The sequence below is a fragment of the Saimiri boliviensis genome, chromosome 10 (genome assembly GCF_048565385.1).
Source record: "Saimiri boliviensis isolate mSaiBol1 chromosome 10, mSaiBol1.pri, whole genome shotgun sequence".
Classification (NCBI taxonomy): domain Eukaryota; kingdom Metazoa; phylum Chordata; class Mammalia; order Primates; family Cebidae; genus Saimiri; species Saimiri boliviensis.
Window position 1 is genome coordinate 111377380 of NC_133458.1, and position 5330 is coordinate 111382709.

Genomic DNA, 5330 nt, shown 5'->3' on the forward strand with positions numbered 1-5330 from the left:
TCAGCATTTCCCAATATGTAACATCTAACATTGAATAACTTTTCTATTTTGTCCATTATTTTATTGGGTGGTTAATATTCCTCTTATTGGCTTATAGGAATCTTTAACATATCTGGATACTAACCATATTCTAAATGTATATTTGAAAAGAAAATAAGCAGGGGCAGTGGCTCACACTTTTAATCCCAGCACTTTGGGAGGCTGAGGCGGAGAGATCATGAGGTCAAGAGACTGAGATCATCCTGGCCAACGTGGTGAAACCCAGTCTCTACCAAAGATAGAAAAATTAACTGGGCATGGTGGCATGTGCCTGTAATCCCAGCTAGCCGGGAGGCTGAGGTAGAAGAATCAATCACTTGAACCTGGGAGGTGGAGGCTGTGCTGAGCTGACATCAGGCTACTGCACTCCAGCTTGGCAACAGAGCAAGACTTCATCTTAAAAAAGAAAAAGAAAATTACAGAACCTTCCAAAAATGCCAAGGAGAAAACTAGAAACTGAGTCACAAGACCCAGATCATTTCTTCCCATGGGTTGACATGTTGTACACTAACCATACTCCCTATGCCTCACACAAACCTAGACTAAATGCCATGGAGATAGCCACCCCTGTGAGTCCTATGTCTTCACAATAGAGTATTCAGCAACTCCCTTAGAGTGGAATCACTGGTACCCGATCAAATCTTCTTTGTGTATGTTAGCCTCTGTATGGAAAATGCATTCTGTTCAGCACCTACTTTTTTTGCCTAGTTCAATGGTCTTCACTTTTCCCCACAGTTTGTGCTTGAATAAACTCTTTTAATTGGATCCTGAGCCTTGTGATTATTGTAGGTTGACAAGTGCTTGGCATTTACCTCCTACTAACCCATAACTCATCTTTTCACTTGTAAACTGGTGTCTTTTAGTGAGTATATGCTTAAAATATTAATATAGCCAAGTTTATCTTTGTGACTCGCTCTGTCTCCCTTGCATAACTAAACATCCCCTGCTTAGAAGTATTAAATGTATTCTCTATGTTTCTTTCCCCATGGATTTTAAACTCTTGCTTTTTACATTTAGATATGTAATCAAAGTACAATTAATTTTTATGTGTGATGTGAAGTAGATTCCATTTTTCCCAATAGAAATAACCAATTACTTTGGCTTTGCTTATTACATAGCTAGCCACCTCCTTTCTGATTTTCAGTATCATGTCTGACACACATTTTCCACTTAAATTTTAAGAGCAAAATCAATTTCCAGTTTCTATTTTAAATTTCTTTTCCATTGGTTGACTTTCTGTCTCTGTACCAATGCTGTCTCGTTGTTGCTGCTGTTTACTGAGGCTTTGTAAGTCTTTACATCCAGAACAACTTCGTTCTTAGAATAAGCAATCTCTTGCCTAGTTCACAGAAAACCCCATGGAGATTCTGATTGCCATTATTTGGAATGCATAGATAATTTGGGGAAGAATTGACATCGTTACGCTATTGATTCTTCTTATCCATCAACCCAGGAATTCACTTCATTCATTTACATCTTCATTAATGCCTTTTGATAAAATTTCTCTTTTCCTCTTTCTCCTTTTTAATACCAGTCTTGCCTTGCACATTATTTTTAAGATTAATTTTGGAGTACAAATAATTTGGAAGTTCATGTAAATGTTATCTTTTTAATAAAATTTTATTTTCTAAATAATTATTGCCGTACTATAAAAATGCAATTAATATTCTTTAATTTTAGCTTATAGGCAATCCCCTTGCTAAATCTCTCTCTCTCTCTCTCTCACTTTTTTTTTTTGAGATAAAGTTTTCCTCTTGTTGCCCAGGCTGGAGTACAATGGTGCCATCTCAGCTCACTGCAACCTCCACCTCCTGGGTTCAAGCCACTCTCCTGCCTCAGCCTCCCACGTAGCTAAGATTACAGGTGCCCACCACCACACCCGGCTAATTTTTGTATTTTTAGAGATGGGGTTTTGCCATGTTGGCCAAGTTGGTCTCGAACTCCTGACCTCAGGTGACCAATGCACCTCCGTCTCCCAGAGTGCAGGGATCGCAGGGATTACAGGTGTGACCCACTGCACCAGGCCGCTAAATCTCCATTTCTAATAATATATGTGTAAATTCTTTTGAGTTTTCTATTTAAACAAGAATATTGTCTACAAATTAATAGAGGTTTGTGCTTTCTACAACAATTCTTATGCTTTTATTTTATTTCCTCATGCCTTATTGAACCAGGACCTTCCATACAAGATTGCAGAGAAGCAGCAAAAATAGACACTCTTTTCTTATTTCTGTCATTCTGCATTTAGAAAGATGTAAATTATTACATAGATAGTTACTGCTTTTCAGGTTACAGACATTTCCTTCTAGTTCTGATTTTAAGAAAATATATTTTTTAACTTACTGATGCTGAATTTTATCAAATGCTGTTTTGCCCTTTTTAAAAATTCATTGAGTTGATGATACATTTTCCTTCAGTTTCTTAATACAGTGAATTTTATTTATATATTTTCTAATGTTAAATGATATGTGATTCCTGGATTAAACTCAACTTATATTGTTTTTCAAATCACTGATAGATTCATGTTGCTGTTATTTTGCTTAGGATTTTTGCATCTAAGTTTGTGAAGACTGATCAGTAACTTTTTCTGTCTCATGCTTAACTTATATCAAGATTGTACTGGCATTTTAGAAAGAGCCAGAGAACATTTTCTATGTTTTTATTCTCTGAAATTTTTTTTATAATATTGGAATGATCTGTTGTTTAAAATTTTAGAACTTGCTACTAAAATCCTCTGGGTCTGATGTTTTCTCGTCAGAAGATTTTAAATTACTGATTCAATTACATTAATACATATAAGGCTACTAAGGTTTTCTATTCCTTTTTAAGATCTTTTTTTTTCTAGATGTTTACTCATTTCAACTAAATTTTCCAAATTTATTGGCACATAGTTCTTTATAATATTTCTCATTTATCTGGGTACTTTAAAAATGCTTGTCTATCTGTCTTGAAGTAAAGCACATATACATGCAGAAAAGCACAAGAATAATAAGTAACAGCTCGATGAAAATGTCCAGAGCAAAAAATCCATATAGCCAATATTCAAGTCAAGAAGCTAACCATTCCCAGCAGAAGATCCCTTCATTCTCCCCCATCACTCCCTTTACTTCCTCCCCAAATATAATGATTATCCTAACTTCTTCTTTTTTATTTTATTTATTTGTTTGTTTGTTTGTTTTTGTGGAGTTTTGTTCTTGTTGCCCAGGCTAGAGTGTAACGGTACAACCTCGGCTCACTGCAACCTCTGCCTCCCAGGATAAAGCGATTCCCCTGCCTCAGCCTCCCAAGTAGCTGGGATTACAGCATGCAACACCACGCCTGATGAATTCTTTTATATTTTTAGTAGAGATGGGGTTTCACCATGTTGGCCAGGCTGGTCTCGAACTCTGGATCTCAGGTGATCCACCCACCTCGGCCTCCAAAAGTGCTGGGATTACAGGCATGAGCCACCAGCCTCGGCTCCTTAACCCCTAATATAATAAATCAGTTGTACCTGTTTTTGAACTTTATATAAATATTACCATGCAATATGTATTTTTGTATTCATTTTTCTTTCAGTACTATATTTGTGAGATACATCCTTGTTGACTATAGTAGTAATTTATTTTTATTGCTATACAGTACTGGTCTATATACACACACTGCAATTCAATGATACATTCTACTATTGGTGGACATTTGGGTGGTCTCCAATCTAGGAGGCATTAGAAAAAATGCCTCTGTGAATGTTCCTGTGCATGTCTTTGTTCATGGATTGCTGTGTCATAGGTGGGAGTATATTACATTTGATATTGCCAATCTTTTCAATGATAGTCATTTAGGTTGATATATAGAGGCATCTAATTTGCTTTCATTGTTTAACTAATGAAGTTGGGCATATACTCCCATGCTTGCTGGCCTTTTTGAATTTCCTCTTTTGAGAAGTGTGTCTTTCTATTGGGTTATCTCTCTTTATCTTATTGATTTTCATGAATTTCCTTTGTCACTTATGTCTTGCAAATTTCTTTCATTCTGTGACTTTAATCTCTCTCTTGTTTCCTTGTTGAACAGAGTTTTATAATTTTAATGTGGCCTATTTTATCAATATTTCCTTCTTTTTTCTTTTTAGTTAGTACTTTTTATTTTCTGTTTAATCTCTCCTTAGATCTAAGCCATAAAGACATTCTCCAGTGATAACTTCTAGAAGTTTTGTTGTTTTACATTTTATATTTAGACCTATTATTCACCTAAATTATTTGGTGCTTGGTATGAGACAAGCATTGATGAATTTTCTCCACATGAATATCAAGTGACCCAACTTTGTAACAAAAGGTCATCCATTCTTAACTGCATGACTGAGAGCTTCTTGTCAAAAATTAAGAGCACATACATCTTAGAGAGGTTTTTGCTTTCGTTTTGATTTGTTTTCCAGAAGCGAACACTGAGGCAGGGATTTGAGGACAAGTGTATTGGGAATGTGAGGCTGAGAATGGGAAAAAGCCATAAAGCATGCAGTATTAAGCAAGCTACTCTACGGACAACGGAAACTCGGTCCTGCTGGGAACATTGGGAGAATGCAGAAAACATACACCTCAGAGAGCGATGGAGTGGGGTGCATACCCACGATCTCCTGTCAACCTCTGGCTGGGGGACACCTGGGAGTATTAATCACCTAGACCCTCTGGGATACCCCATGCATAGACAGAGCAGGTCAGGTGGCTGAAGAAAGTCTCTCAGCTTGCTGGGAGTTGAGCTAGTGAACAAGGCAGTGATAAGCTGAGAAGGTCCAAGTGGGTACCAACACATCATCCCTAGTGACCCATGACTCCCATGTGGACAAATCCAACAAGTGGTTGTTACTTTGTCCTTGTCTCCCTCAGCCTCCAGGCTGAGCTCGCGATAACCAACTCAGAGCATCCACAAGCCTCTGGCTTTCCTCCGACACAGAGACTTTCAACCATGGGGGATGTTGCCCCCACCCTCGCAGACATTTGGCAACGCCTGAAGACATTTTTGGTTCCCAAAAGCGAGACAAGGGTACTACTGGCATCTGGTGGTTAGATGCCAGGGATGCTGCTAAACACCCTCCAGCGCCCTCAGAAGAATTATCCAGCCCCAAATGTCAACAGTGCCTAAGTTGAAAAACCTTGCTCTCATCTCTCTACTGATCGCTCTACTCCAGTCACATCCTGTGCAATTTCTCCTCCTACATCAGTCAGAGCCCAGCTGGGATGAGGGTGAAACAGACAGGATGCTGAGGGCACAAAATATATGAGAAGCCATTAGACTGTTTTGTAATTAAACAACGCCTG